Source organism: Neoarius graeffei, chromosome 27, assembly GCF_027579695.1.
Source record: "Neoarius graeffei isolate fNeoGra1 chromosome 27, fNeoGra1.pri, whole genome shotgun sequence".
Classification (NCBI taxonomy): Eukaryota; Metazoa; Chordata; class Actinopteri; order Siluriformes; family Ariidae; genus Neoarius; species Neoarius graeffei.
Window position 1 is genome coordinate 22351583 of NC_083595.1, and position 15494 is coordinate 22367076.

At 40.9% G+C, this 15494-nt stretch overlaps 1 protein-coding gene across 8 annotated transcripts in view; it reads right to left on the reverse strand.

Annotated features, from left to right (window-relative positions):
- Positions 1–15494, reverse strand: part of dgkza (diacylglycerol kinase, zeta a) — a 502369-nt gene that overhangs the window by 237376 nt on the left and 249499 nt on the right. For 4 of the 8 annotated variants that reach the window (XM_060911480.1, XM_060911479.1, XM_060911477.1 and 1 more), the window contains exon 1: positions 679–781. The exons of the other annotated variants lie outside the window; for them this stretch is intronic. The gene's annotated coding sequence lies outside the window, so the exon portion shown is untranslated. Of the gene's footprint in view, positions 1–678; positions 782–15494 lie in introns of those variants that run through there. 8 annotated transcript variants of the gene reach the window in all.

The following is a 15494-nucleotide window of genomic DNA, read 5'->3' on the forward strand; positions in this document are numbered from 1 at the left end:
AACTCTCTATTCATATGTTTTAACTGCTGATATTGTTGCTTATGGTTGGCTCATTTATTCAATTATTTAGAGGTTATCTAAATAAATAAATAAAAAGTGTGCTGTTTAACACTTAAATGTGATGAAGCAGTTTTATATTTTGACTTGAGTTTACACTTTAAATGAAAAGCCTATTTTTGTGTCAAATTTAAGGTGCGATACATTTCAGCCAATTTTTTCCTGACTGACAAAACATTTATTAATCATGATTAATAATTTTAGCACCAAAAATGCCTCAGATGAAGCAACAGTTCCTGAACTGCATTAAGAGATATTTTCACTTCTCTTTCCTAATAATGCAACTACACCAAGCTCTTTCAATTCATAACACTTGTCCTTTCTGAGAAAGCAAGAGAATGAAGGAAATGAGAGAAGAAAACCAAATGTGAAATGTTACAGAGCTGTGTTATTTTTCAATGACACAATCAGTAATCTCAACCAAACGTGTGAAACTTTATCAAGACCAAAGCAGCTGTAATCCACTACAGAAGCTTGGGCTCCCTCAGCACGGATCTCAACCCTGCTGTCTTTGCAACAAACTCTTTTCCCAAAGCAGACTAAAGACCCAGCACTGCATTCAGCTTCACAATCAACACACAATCACACAACAAGAGCACAGGAGCTCCAGATGAATACAACCTGACTGGCAGAGATAAGAGCTCATCAGAAACGCCTTGTCCTCAGCTCCTGGAATAAATTTGGTCCTTGCCAAGGGGAGAGACAGACAGACAGAGAGGCAGAGACGTGTGACAGAGAGCAGGCAGCCTGCACTGAGAGACTTGAAGTAGGCGTGTCCAAGGGAGGAGACAGAGACGGATAGATAGAGTGAGTGTAAGTAAGGGGAGGGAACAGAACATGAGCAGAAGTACTGCTGAGTATGATGGCACATGCTTTTTCTGTCACAGAGGGAAAAAAAATGCAAAGCCTGATGAATCCACACACACACACACTTACAAATTAATCCTCCTTTCCTCTCCAAAACAGAATCACATACCTGTGTAGTATTCCTTACGATTTTCTGGTATAAATCTCTACACACACACACACACACACACACACAGCAGAATAAAAAGACCGAGAAACAAATGACGTATGAAGCTTTTTTTTTCTCTAACCATCAAACAAAGGTCAAGAACAAATCTGTCTGTGGTGGCTCTGTCTCTTGGTTAAATTAGCAGCAAATAGTTGTTTTCGTTACTGAAATGGTGTTCACAGAGCAGAAATAACCAGAAAATCAGGTTCATTAAGGGACAAGGCCAGTTTTTGCTCTGTGAAACTTATTTTCATATCTTAAAATACTACGGGCAAATTAGTAATGGATTTGCTCATCATTCTTTACTCACACCATTCGCCACTAGCTTCCTCGGTATCAACACAATTATACCTAGAACAAATATACACACAATCAAGAAAATGAACCCACTACAAATTGAACAGAGGGACCACAACTTACTTCAGCTCAATTTTATTTGTATACAGTTAGGTCCATAAATATTTGGACAGAGGCAACATTTTTCTAATTTTGATTCTGTACACAATGAATTGTGAACAAAACAATTCAGCTGCAGTTGAAGTTCAGACTTTCAGCTTTAATTCAGTGGGTTGAACAAAATGATTGCATAAAAATGTGAGGAAATAAAGCATTTTTTTAAACACAATCCCTTCATTTCAGGGGCTCAAAAGTAATTGGACAAATTAAATAATTGTAAATAAAATGTTCATTTCTAATACTCGGTTGAAAACCCTTTGTTGGCAATGACTGCCTGAAGTCTTGAACTCATGGACATCACCAGACGCTGCGTTTCCTCCTTTTTAATGCTCTGCCAGGCCTTTACTGCAGCGGTTTTCAGTTGCTGTTTGTTTGTGGGGCTTTCTGTCTGAAGTTTAGTCTTTAACAAGTGAAATGCATGCTCAATTGGGTTGAGATCAGGTGACTGACTTGGCCATTCAAGAATATTCCACTTCTTTGCTTTAATAAACTCCTGGGTTGCTTTGGCTTTATGGTTTGGGTCATTGCCCATCTGTATTATGAAACGCCGACCAATCAGTTTGGCTGGATTTGAGCACACAGTATGTCTCTGAATACCTCTGAATTCATCCGGCTGCTTCTGCCCTGTGTCACATCATCAATAAACACTAGTGACCCAGTGCCACTGGCAGCCATGCATGCCCAAGCCATCACACTGCCTCCGCCGTGTTTTACAGATGATGTGGTATGCTTTGGATCATGAGCTGTACCACGCCTTCGCCATACTTTTTTCTTTCCATCATTCTGGTAGAGGTTGATCTTGGTTTCATCTGTCCAAAGAATGTTCTTCCAGAACTGTGCTGGCTTTTTATGATTTTTTTTTACCAAAGTCCAATCTAGCCTTTTTATTCTTGAGGCTTATGAGTGGCTTGCACCATGCAGTGAACCCTCTGTATTTACTTTCATGCAGTCTTCTCTTTATGGTAGATTTGGATATTGATACGCCTACCTCCTGGAGAGTGTTGTTCACTTGGTTGGCTGTTGTGAAGGGGTTTCTCTTCACCATTGGAAATTATTCTGCGATCATCCACCACTGTTGTCTTCTGTGAGTGTCCAGGTCTTTTTGCATTGATGAGTTCACCAGTTCTTTCTTTCTTTCTGAGGATGTACCAAACTGCAGATTTTGCCACTCCTAATATTGTAGCAATTTCTCGGATGGTTTTTTTCTGTTTTCGCAGCTTAAGGATGGCTTGTTTCACCTGCATGGAGAGCTCCTTTGACCGCATGTTTTCTTCACAGCAAAATCTTCCAAATGCAAGCACCACACCTCAAATCAACTCCAGGCCTTTTATCTGCTTAATTGAGAATACCATAAAGGATTTGCCCACACCTGCCCATGAAAAAGCCTTTGAGTCAATTGTCCAATTACTTTTGGTCCCTTTAAAAACAGGGTGGCACATGTTAAGGAGCTGAAACTCCTAAACCCTTCATCCAATTTTAATGTGGATACCCTCAAATGAAAGCTGAAAGTCTGGACTTTATGTCCATGCCCATTATATAACTATAACTTGAATATGTTTCAGTAAACAGGTAAAAAAAAAAAATTTGTGTCAGTGTCCAAATATATATGGACCTAACTGTAGCACCTTGAACAACAGACATTCACAAAGAAGCATAATCCACAATCCTCCATGAAACCTCCCTGAAACAACATCGGGAAGAAACCTTGAGAGAAACCAGAATCAACAGCGAACTCATTATCTTCTAGGTGACACTTGATTGTGAGATTACAAGTGTATTAAAAGGATGTTCAGCAAGCATTTTGTGAATAAGCATCCTGGAGAAGCACAGGACAATCTTTGTGCATTTTGGCTGCTGCTTCTCACCTGAGCTTTTTATTTTTCTCCCCCCCCGCCCCCCTTGTTTTCCCTTTTTGTGTTTGTATAGTTTGACATTTTTCTTTGCTTGAATGTTTTGTCTGCCGGTTGTGGCGTAGCTCCAGACCCAGTTTTGGGCATCAGTTTCCTTCAGGTCTTGACCTGCCATGGGTGATACCTGTGCTCCTCGCTATGGACTGCAGTGAGCTCGTTGCTCTTTTTAACATCTGGGTTGTCCAGTCCTCTGTGTGTCGGTGCTTCTGTGCTTGGTACGGTGTTCTGAGCGATGTTGCCCAGTGGCATCATGATGGCTGTGCATGTGGTTTGGGACATACCAGGACTCTGTGCAGCAGTGCTTCTGTGCTTGGTTTGTGGATCCAGGGTGTGATGTTCTGAGCAATGTTGCCCGGTGGCGTCGTGGCGGCTGTGCAGGCAGTGTGGACCTTTTGGTGGGACTGTGGGTAGCTACACCATTGGAATTACAACCTGACCCCCTTTTGATGGACTTTTTTTTTTTAAATTGTAAAGTGACCTTGGGTGTGAGAAAGGCGCTATATAAGTTGAACTTGTTATTATTATTATTAGTAGTAGTAGGAGTGTGTCCAACTCGTGTCCAACTCGCAACCACGAAATCGCAAGTTCATGCCAAAGACAATAATAAAAATGGTACCTGCTGCCATCTGGCAAGTCAAACCAAAATACAGATGTACAGATGCAAGTAGGGAGTCAAACTCATGTGGTTACCAGAGGACTGCCTCCCCCACTGTAACCCTAGCTATGTACAGTGATGCTTGAAAGTTTGTGAACCCTTTAGAATTTTCTATAGTTCTACATAAATATGACCTAAAACATCATCAGATTTCCACACAAGTCCTAAAAGTAGATAAAGAGAACCCACTTAAACAAAAGAGACAAAAGTATTATACTTGGTCATTTATTTCTATATTACATTGAGGAAAATGATCCAATATTACGTATCTGTGAGTGGCAAAAGTATGTGAACCTCTAGGATTAGCAGTTAATTTGAAGGTGAAATTAGAGTCAGGTGTTTCCAATCAATGGGATGACAATCAGGTGTGAGTGGGCACCCTGTTTTACAACCCTGATTCCAAAAAAGTTGGGACAAAGTACAAATTGTAAATAAAAACGGAATGCAATGATGTGGAAGTTTCAAAATTCCATATTTTATTCAGAATAGAACATAGATGACATATCAAATGTTTAAACTGAGAAAATGTATCATTTAAAGAGAAAAATTAGGTGATTTTAAATTTCATGACAACAACACATCTCAAAAAAGTTGGGACAAGGCCATCTTTACCACTGTGAGACATCCCCTTTTCTCTTTACAACAGTCTGTAAATGCCTGGGGACTGAGGAGACAAGTTGCTCAGGTTTAGGGATAGGAATGTTAACCCATTCGTGTCTAATGTAGGATTCTAGTTGCTCAACTGTCTTAGGTCTTTTTCTGTCGTATCTTCCGTTTTATGGTGCGCCAAATGTTTTCTATGGGTGAAAGATCTGGACTGCAGGCTGGCCAGTTCAGTACCCGGACCCTTCTTCTACACAGCCATGATGCTGTAATTGATGCAGTATGTGGTTTGGCATAGTCATGTTGGAAAATGCAAGGTCTTCCCTGAAAGAGACGTCATCTGGATGGGAGCATATGTTGCTCGAGAACCTGGATATACCTTTCAGCATTGATGGTGTCTTTCCAGATGTGTAAGCTGCCCATGCCACACGCACTAATGCAACCCCATACCATCAGAGATGCAGGCTTCTGAACTGAGCGCTGATAACAACTTGGGTCGTCCTTCTCCTCTTTAGTCCGAATGACACGGCGTCCCTGATTTCCATAAAGAACTTCAAATTTTTATTCGTCTGACCACAGAACAGTTTTCCACTTTGCCACAGTCCATTTTAAATGAGCCTTGTCCCAGAGAAGATGTCTGAGCTTCTGGATCATGTTTAGATACAGCTTCTTCTTTGAACTATAGAGTTTTAGCTGGCAACAACGGATGGCATGGTGAATTGTGTTCACAGATAATGTTCTCTGGAAATATTCCTGAGCCCATTTTGTGATTTCCAATACAGAAGCATACCTGTATGTGATGCAGTGCCGTCTAAAGGTCCAAAGATCACGGGCACCCAGTATGGTTTTCCGGCCTTGACCCTTACGCACAGAGATTCTTCCAGATTCTCTGAATCTTTTGATGATATTATGTACTGTAGATGATGATATGTTCAAACTCTTTGCAATTTTACACTGTTGAACTCCTTTCGGATACTGCTCCACTATTTGTCGGTGCAGAATTAGGGGGATTGGTGATCCTCTTCCCATCTTTACTTCTGAGAGCCGCTGCCACTCCAAGATGCTCTTTTTATACCCAGTCATGTTAATGACCTATTGCCAATTGACCTAACGAGTTGCAATTTGGTCCTCCAGCTGTTCCTTTTTTGTACCTTTAATTTTTCCAGCCTCTTATTGCCCCTGTCCCAACTTTTTTGAGATGTGTTGCTGTCATGAAATTTCAAATGAGCCACTATTTGGCATGAAATTTCAAAATGTCTCACTTTCGACATTTGATATGTTGTCTATGTTCTATTGTGAATACAATATCAGTTTTTGAGATTTGTAAATTATTGCATTCCTTTTTATTTCCAATTTGTACTTTGTCCCAACTTTTTTGGAATCGGGGTTGTATTCAAAGAACAGGGATCTATCCAAGTCTGATCTTCACAACATGTTTGTGTATCATGGCACGAATAAAGGAGATTTCTGAAGACCTCAGAAAAGCATTGTTGATGCTCGTCAGGCTGAAAAAGGTTACAAAACCATTTCGAAAGAGTTTGGACTCCACCAATCCACAGTCAGACAGACTGTGTACAAATGGAGGAAATTCAAGACCATTGTTACCCTCCCCAAGAGTGGTCAACCAACAAAGATCACTCCAAGAGCAAGGCATGTAATAATCGTAGAGGTCACAAAAGACCCCAGAGTAACTTCTAAGCAACTGAAGGCCTCTCTCACATTGGCTAATGTTCATGTTCATGAGTCCACCATCAGGAGAATACTGAACAACAATGGTGTGCATGGCAGGGTTGCAAGAAGAAAGCCACCGCTCTCCAAAAAGAACACTGCTGTTCATCTGTAGTTTGCTGAAGATCACGTAGGCAAGCCAGAAGGCTATTGGAAAAATGTTTTGTGGATGGATGAGACCAAAAGAGAACTTTTTCATTTAAATGTGAAGCGTTATGTTTGGAGAAAGGAAAGCACTGCATTCCAGCATAATAACCTTATCCCATCTGTGAAACATGGTGGTGGTAGTATCATGGTTTGGGCCTGTTTTGCTGCATCTGGGTCAGGACGACTTGCCATCGTTGATGGAACAATGAATTCTGAAATATACCAGTGAATTCTAAAGGAAAACGTGAGGACATCTGTCCATAAACTGAATCTCAAGAGAAGGTGGGTCATGCAGCAAGACAATGACCCTAAGCACACAAGTCGTTCTGCAAAAGAATGGTTAAAGAAGAATAAAGTTAATGTTTTGGAAGGGCCAAGTCAAAGTCTTGACCTTAATCCAATCGAAATGTTGTGGAAGGACCTGAAGCGAGCAGTTCATGTGAGGAAACCCACCAACATCCCAGAGTTGAAGCTGTTCTATATGGGGGAATGGGCTAAAATTCCTTCAAACTGGTGTGCAGGACTGATCAACAGTTACCGGAAACATTTAGTTGCATTACTGCACAAGGGGGTCACACCAGATACTGAAAGCAAAGGTTCACATACTTTTGCCACTCACAGATATGTAATATTGGAGCATTTTCCTCAATAAATAAATGACCAAGTATAATATTTTTGTCTCATTTGTTTAACTGGGTTCTCTTTAGCTACTTTTAGGACTTGTGTGAAAATCTGATGTTTTAGGTCATATTTATGCAGAAATATAGAACATTCTAAAGGGTTCAAAAACTTTCAAGCACCACTGTAATAGGCGAGAGGCCAAGGGATATAGAAATGGAGATCAGTGCTGCTCAATGCGCCTTAAAGGCCTGTTAGTACTGGGACGGGAGACTGCCTGGGAAAACCAGGTGCTGGCACGGAAAGGATTTTGATTTTTTTTTTTATATTTCTAAGTAGTCTGAAGGGACATTGCTCTATTAGTTCAATACATTCTTCAATATGAAGTCCAGTGACGTGAAGCCATCACTAGGCCTAAAATATTAAAACAAACCCAGCAGACAGACTGCAAAAATATTAGGTATGGCCAAATCAACTACTGGGTACATGCTTAAAAAGACCGAACAAATGAATTAGTGAGCTCAGGAACACCCAAAGGCCTGGAAGACCATCAAAAACAACTGTAGTCCTGGTGAAGAAAAACCCCTTCATAACAGTTGGTCAGATGAAGAACAGTCTCCAGGAGGTTGTCAAATCTGTATGAAAGTCAGCAGTCGAGAAAAGACTTCACCAAAGTAAATCGTCGCTGTCAGTTCAAAACCTGCTATGTGACAATTTCAGTCAAATTGGGTTCTCTATGCTGATTGGTCAATTTTGACCTCGTGCTTCCATTTATGCTAATTAGAAAACCTAATAATAGAACAAGTAAACTTTTACTGGCTTCTCAGCTTGTTATTTCAGAGTTTTATTCACTTTTTTACGTCTCCTGTAAAAAAGGAAAAATGTCACATAGCAGGTTTTGACCTGACAGCAATGAAATACAGAGAGGTTCACCACAAGATGCAAATCACCGGTAAGCCTTAAAAACAGGAAGACCCTAGATTGCTGAAAACATCTTAAAAAACAAACAAACAAATAAAAGCTCTTACCATTTTGAAACAGTATCCCAGGGATTGATGACACAAAGACCGACTTTGTTCCAAAATCATGAGAAGAGAAGAGTTTGGAAAAGGGAAAGAACTGGTGCCCTTTGTTTTTATTGATGATGTAACTGCTGACAAGAGGAGCAGGATCAATTCTTAAGTGTATCGGCCAATATTATCTGTTCTGTTTCAGTCAAATGCTTCTAAATCCACTTGAGAGCACTTCACAGTGCAGATAGACAATGACCCAAAGCATATGACTTTGTTTTAATCCAATGAACCTGACTGACGCAAACTGCGTCCAAATTCACGTTCCGTCTTCTTGTTTGAATTGCTCATGAAGTATTCATCGCAGCAGGTGACTCATACTACATGAAACAGCACGACTTGAGTTTTCCAATGACGCTAGGTGCCGGTCTAGGTGACAGAGGATTAGTGAGAAAAATAATTTTGAATTTACATCAAATTTAAATCAATCATAGTTACAACCTTACATGCATACACCTCTGCGTCCATCTCCACATGCATTACTCTTATATGAATTACTCATGAACTTATCACTGCATAGATATAAAACACATATCACAAGAAAGAGTGAAATTGGAGTTTTGTCATGACGCTAGTCATGTTTGTACAGTATTCAGACATACCAAAGTAATGGCATTATGACAACAGATCAAACCAAGTAATACATCTTTGCGAATTTCCTCAACCATTTTCACACTCTTGCTTCCTGGTTGAATAAGTCATGAATTCCATATTGCTTCACAATGTCCCACATATCACAAACAGCAGAACGTATCCATTCTGATGATTCTAGGTATTTCTCTGTGAGCATTGTCGAGCAATCTGGTTTTGAAATAACGGTAAATAAAATAACCAATTTATCCATTATGCATTAAGCACATTTTTTTTTTTTTTACAAATGGCTAAAATCAGAGTTTCCCCACCATTATGGCTCTGATATTGCCAGATTCCTGCCAGAGTCCAGACAATCTACTCTCCACTAAAGATATCTTTACTGCCACCATTTTACGGTAAGACCTATGAAAAATCAATTTCACAAGACGCAATCTTTTTTTTTTTCCTTGATATAAAGGGTAATAGAAAAAAATGTGAAAGTATTATCATCATGTCAAATGATGGACGACCAGGATAGAGAAAGAGAAGAGAAGCAAAGCCTTTATTTGTCACAGGTACACTCAAGCACAGACTTAAGCACACAGTGAAATTCCTCCTCTGCTTTTAACCCATCTAACACACACAAGTGAGCAATAAGCACACACACACACGGGCAGCTATGCTACAGCGCCCAGGGAGCAGTTGGGAGGTTAGGTGCCTTGCTCAAGGGCACTTCAGCCCAAGGCCGCCCCATGTTAACCTAACCGCATATCTTTGAACTGTGAGGGAAACCGGAGCACCCAGAGGAAACCCATGCAGACACAGGGAGAACATGCAAACTCCACACAGAAAGGCCCGTCAGCCGCTGGGCTCAAACCCAGAACCTTCGTGCTGTGGGGTGACAGTGCTAACCACTACACTAACGTGCCACTCAGACTGTTCTTGGGGGTGGTGGGGATACAGCATGTACGGTATGGAAAAGGTCAAATCAGCTGATTTGAAGACAACACCCCGAGAACAAGCAGGAACTGAAGACAGCTGCAGTACCACATGTACAAAGTGCTGTAATAGTTCACCAGATCTGGATGGAGAGAAATATCTTAAAGCCGAAAGGACAACATTCATTATTTTCCCAACGAGGGATGAAGAAAGTTTATCTTAACTCCAATATACTGTTGTACACAACTAAAATAACTAAATATTTATATACCTGATTGTACACGTCAAGCTACAGTACGTCATTATGTGCTGTTCTTGGGGTGAGTGGGTGAATACAGCAATGCATTGTATGATCAAAAGTTTGTGGACACCTGTCCATCACACCCATATGTGCTCTCTGAACATCCCATTACAGATTTATAACAACCTACACTCCCTCTTTCCACTAGGTTTTGGCATGTGGCTACGGGGATTTGTGTTCATTCAGCCCCAAGAGCATTAGTGAGATCAGAGATACCCCTTTTTAACCAAAAGGGAACAAGTTCTGTTCTTGTTTGTGCACCAAATTTTGAAACTTTTGATGCATTTCAACCAAAAATAAATTGGTTCAGAGCCTGAAAAGATGACTGTTTTTTTTCCAGTGCAAACCATAATGACATCAGTGGACGTGTCATTAGTTTGGAGAGGAAGCAGAGTGCAGCAATGGAGAACACAATGGAAAAAGGATATATCTTCAGGAAAAAAATGGACCGAAAACAAATCTCTGCAACAATAGAACCAAAGCTCTCAGGTAGTCAATGCGCTCTGCCATCTTGCTACTACTGGCTACTCCCGTTATGAACTGTGCAATGCCCTCAATTCTTGACATCCTTGATTATAATGGTACCACTCAAAACTGGTGAAAACGTGGGCCGGTTCGCTAGCTGGCACCAAGGTTCAGAGAATCCTGAATGGATCCAGTTCAAGAACCCGTTCCTTGTTGGTTGAAAAGGGGGTATCACTGACATCAAGCAAGGAGGCCTGGAGTGCAGCCAGTGTTCCAGCTCATCCCAAAGGTGTTCAGCAGGGTTCTTCCACTCCTAACTTGGCACACCAGGTTTTCATGGAGCTGACTTTGTGCACAGGGGTGCGGTCATGCTGGAACAGGTTTGGGCCTCTTGGATCCAGTGAAGGAAAACTGTAATGCTACAGTCTAGTTAAAAAAAAATCCTAAATATATCACCAATAAACTGGCAAAGATTGAATAGGATATGTATTTATTTATTTTTTTAATTTCTAGTTTTAGCTTGTGTACTAACCATGCATTTCAGATCAATGTCACATTCTGTATAATTTATGGCTTGAATAAAACAACTGCCTTACTCGGAAGGTGAACTTAATATAACCCTATCTGCTTCTCTGCTTTGCATCTGTTTGACAAGTTGTAAAAGCGCTGCTTAAATTCTCTTCAAGTTTTGCCCATGCTAACAACAGTAGCAGTAGTAACAGTGTAAAGTAAACCTCTATATAAAGATATACAAAGGCTAAATATCTGAATCTAAGATTGGGACAAAGTCACAGATTGTGAGGCTTACTTATTGTGCTGTTACCCATGCAGCAGCACCTGCTATTTCCTCTAGTATTGCACAAAGTAAAGAGGTGGGGAGGCATTAGAATGATCTTTAGACGGATGCATAGGAACTGACCCAAGAGCAAGGTTATGTCGTCACATACGTGATGATCCCTCCCCCCAACCCAAATCTCTCTCTCACACACACACACACTTGCAGGGCATTTGTCGTTCATGTGCGTCACAAAGGGAAGTTAGAAGAACATCTCAATTCCCTTTGTGAATGACAAATGCCCTGCAGGAGTGTGTGTGCACGCTGTTTCACAGCTGAACTGTATTATGAGTGTAATCTTTTAGAGTGAAAGCACTATAAAAGTTTGAAATGTGTGTGTGTGTGTGTGTGTGTGTGTGTGTGTGTGTGTGTGCGCGCACACACTGATGTGTGTATTATTGTTGCTAAAAAAAAAAATGATGTGCCTAAAACTAAAATCTAACCCAAAACAGGCCTGTCATCAGTGAGAAACTGTGCACTGGGATTCAGTTGACATTTTTATAACAAGACACTTTTAAAACCACAGCAACAGTTAAACAAACAAAACACACATGCACGCACGCGCACACACACACACACACACACACACACACACAGCAATACTGGGGAAATGACATTTGTGTTTGATAGTAAAACACATTCAATTGGAAAACGGAGACAAACAATAACTTCAATATTTAAAAGCCATAAGTGAAATAAACTTTACTGCATACTACAGAAAAACAAAACCAAATATAAATACATACTGTGCTGACACCGATAATGAAGCATTCAATCCTTAGATTGAATTAATGATTCAAATATGATGTTGCACTTTGAAACTAACTCAAAATTAGTACATATTAATATCATTGTAAAATCTATGGACTAATTAGGATCACATTAAACAATCCTGCTCTCCTTAAATAAGTGTCATTAGGCGAATAATTACAACAGACCTAACTCTGAACATAACCTCAATCTCCAGTGGGAAATATTTTAGCTCACATTTAAGCTGCATTTAAATGAAGCCTGGAAACTCATCAGTGAGGGAGTTGCATCACACACTCACCCCCCGATCAGAATGTGCTGTGTGTGCAGAAAAGTGGAGGCAGTGAACATGCCATTTACCAAAAAAACAAAAAGCCACAGGCTGCGTTTGCCACGTTATAAACTCGCAGACATTCAGAAACACACCATACACTTCCTCCCCTCCGCACCAGAACCCACATGCCAAACCAACTCGCCTTTTTGTTCCTCTATCACTCACTCACACGTACACATGCCTCTAACTGTTCTTCTGCAGATGCTTCATCAAAGAACTACACTGTAATGTGTGAAGCTTTTCGCAAACCTTAAAAGGTAAAAGACACACATGGTGACGTGCAGCTCACACACTTGAATACGGAGGTGTGAGGAAGTGTGATGGTGTGTAAGACAGAGCCCAAGCAGTGCGAGTCTGATCTGCACTCCTGCACCAGGAAACATTCACTGAATAAGAGCCTTAGATTTAGAGCTTTGTTTCTCTGTGTGTGTGTGTGTGCGCGCACGCACATGTGTGTGCGCGCGCGTGTGCGCGCGAGAGAGAGTGAGTGAGAGAGCGCGCAAGAGAAATGGTGAGACAAAGAAAGACACAAAGAGAGAGACTGACAGAGAAAAAAATAAAGCTGGAGAGGCAAAGAGATACAGAGATGGATAGAGAACGAGAGAGAGATGGTGTGCGCGCACCCATGAGAGAGAGAGAGAGAGAGAGAGAGAGAGATGGAGAAGTGTCATTTCTTTTTATGACATGACTGGTTTGTGTTCTGCAATATTGCCAGAGCAATGATGGGTGACTCACCAAGGAAAGTGTGAGTAAAGTTTGAGTGGCAGTGGTGGTGGGGGGCACAACAGGTTTCTAAAAGCCCTTTCACATACGAATCCCATTAATATATCAGGGGACACACCACAGGATAGATAACAAATTTCCATTCTCGCTCTGTCTTCTATAGCAGTAAAGTAAAGGGTGTCGTGTCTTCCCACCTGACTGTATTTAACAGACTGCTATTGCGCACAAACCTCCATGAGATATGTAAAACATGCAAGACCAGACAGAAATTAATGGAATAAAATTATGTTTTGAATAAAGCCAAAAAATGGTCAGGAACACCTTGTATTTTCTGTTCGTGATTTTTTTTGGGGATGAGGTACAGAAGGCTGAGTTCTGATATGCACAGTTTGCTACTGATACATCTGCCTCTACATTCAACTGACTGCATAACAAAGTAGGATATTCTTCATAAAGCAGCACTCAAAACATGAGGTTTAAAAGTAGATGGCCTTTCGATTTCATAAAATCGGTGAAATTTAGTTCCCTCTGAAATTTGGTCATTGTGATGTATGTTTATTTCTGAAATATCTAATAAATAAACAAATAAATAAATAAATAAATGAAAAGGCCCCAAGCCATTTTGTGGCTGGGAAGTTATTTTATTTGAGGGGATTCCCGAGCAAAGAATGTGCATGAAATTGCTGGCTTCACGCAGTTAAGCAGTGTGTGGATGTGCATACTTACCTTTGACCGTGAACTGACAGTGATATCACTGTCGCTAAACAAACAGCTGATCACACCGAGGTGCTTGCTGACCGCCGATATTTATTAGTTTGGTCCTGCGTTTCCTTCCCTTCGCAACATAACATCTTTTCTTCTTGCTTTCCATTACTGTAGTCGGTCTTTCACGTTTCATGTCCTCCATTTCCCTCTCCTGTTTCAAATTTGTATACCACAATGCCGTGAAAAGGGGAAGGCCCACCACATGATGAATGATGCAGCATCTTGTATTGCATCACGGCGAAGCAAGAAAAAATAGCGGAGAATTTAGGGCCTAATACTACTACTAATCCTCTTCATTTCTTCTTGTACAGTTCTTCTACATGTCTTGCGTGGTCTTCCTACTTTACTTTTTCCAGCTGGATTACACATATACATATATATATATATATATACAGTGGGGCAAGAAAGTATTTAGTCAGCCACCAATTGTGCAAGTTCTCGCACTTCAAAAGATGAGAGAGGCCTGTAATTTTCATCATAGGTACACTTCAACTATGAGAGACAGAATGGGGGAAAGAATCCAGGAAATCACATTGTAGGATTTTTAATGAATTAATTGGTAAATTCCTTGGTAAAATAAGTATTTGGTCACCTACAAACAAGCAAGATTTCTGGCTCTCACAGACCTGAAACAACTTCTTTAAGAGGCTCTTCTGTCCTCCACTCATTACCTGTATTAATGGCACCTGTTTGAACTCGTTATCAGTATAAAAGACACCTGTCTACAACCTCAAACTGTCACACTCCAAACTCCACTATGGCCAAGACCAAAGAGCTGTCAAAGGACACCAGAAACAAAATTGTAGACCTGCACCAGGCTGGGAAGACTGAATCTGCAATAGGTAAGCAGCTTGGTGTGAAGAAATCAACTGTGGGAGCAATTATTAGAAAATGGAAGACATACAAGACCACTGATAATCTCCCTCGATCTGGGGCTCCACGCAAGCTCTCACCCCGTGGGGTAAAAATGATCACAAGAACGGTAAGCAAAAATCCCAGAACCACATGGGGGGACCTAGTGAATGACCTGCAGAGAGCTGGGACCAAAGTAACAAAGGCTACCATCAGTAACACACTACGCCGCCAGGGACTCAAATCCTGCAGTGCCAGATGTGTCCCCCTGCTTAAGCCAGTACATGTCCAGGCCCATCTGAAGTTTGCTAGAGAGCATTTGGATGATCCAGAAGAGGATTGGGAGAATGTCATATGGTCAGATGAAACCAAAATAGAACTTTTTGGTAAAACTCAACTTGTCGTGTTTGGAGAAGAAAGAATGCTGAGTTGCATCCAAAGAACACCATACCTACTGTGAAGCATGGGGGTGGAAACATCATGCTTTTGGGCTGTTTTTCTGCAAAGGGACGAGGATGATTGATCCGTGTAAAGGAAAGAATGAATGGGGCCATGTATCGTGAGATTTTGAGTGAAAACCTCCTTCCATCAGCAAGGGCATTGAAGATGAAACGTGGCTGGGTCTTTCAGCATGACAATGATCCCAGACACACCGCCCAGGCAACGAAGGAGTGGCTTCGTAAGAAGCATTTCAAGGT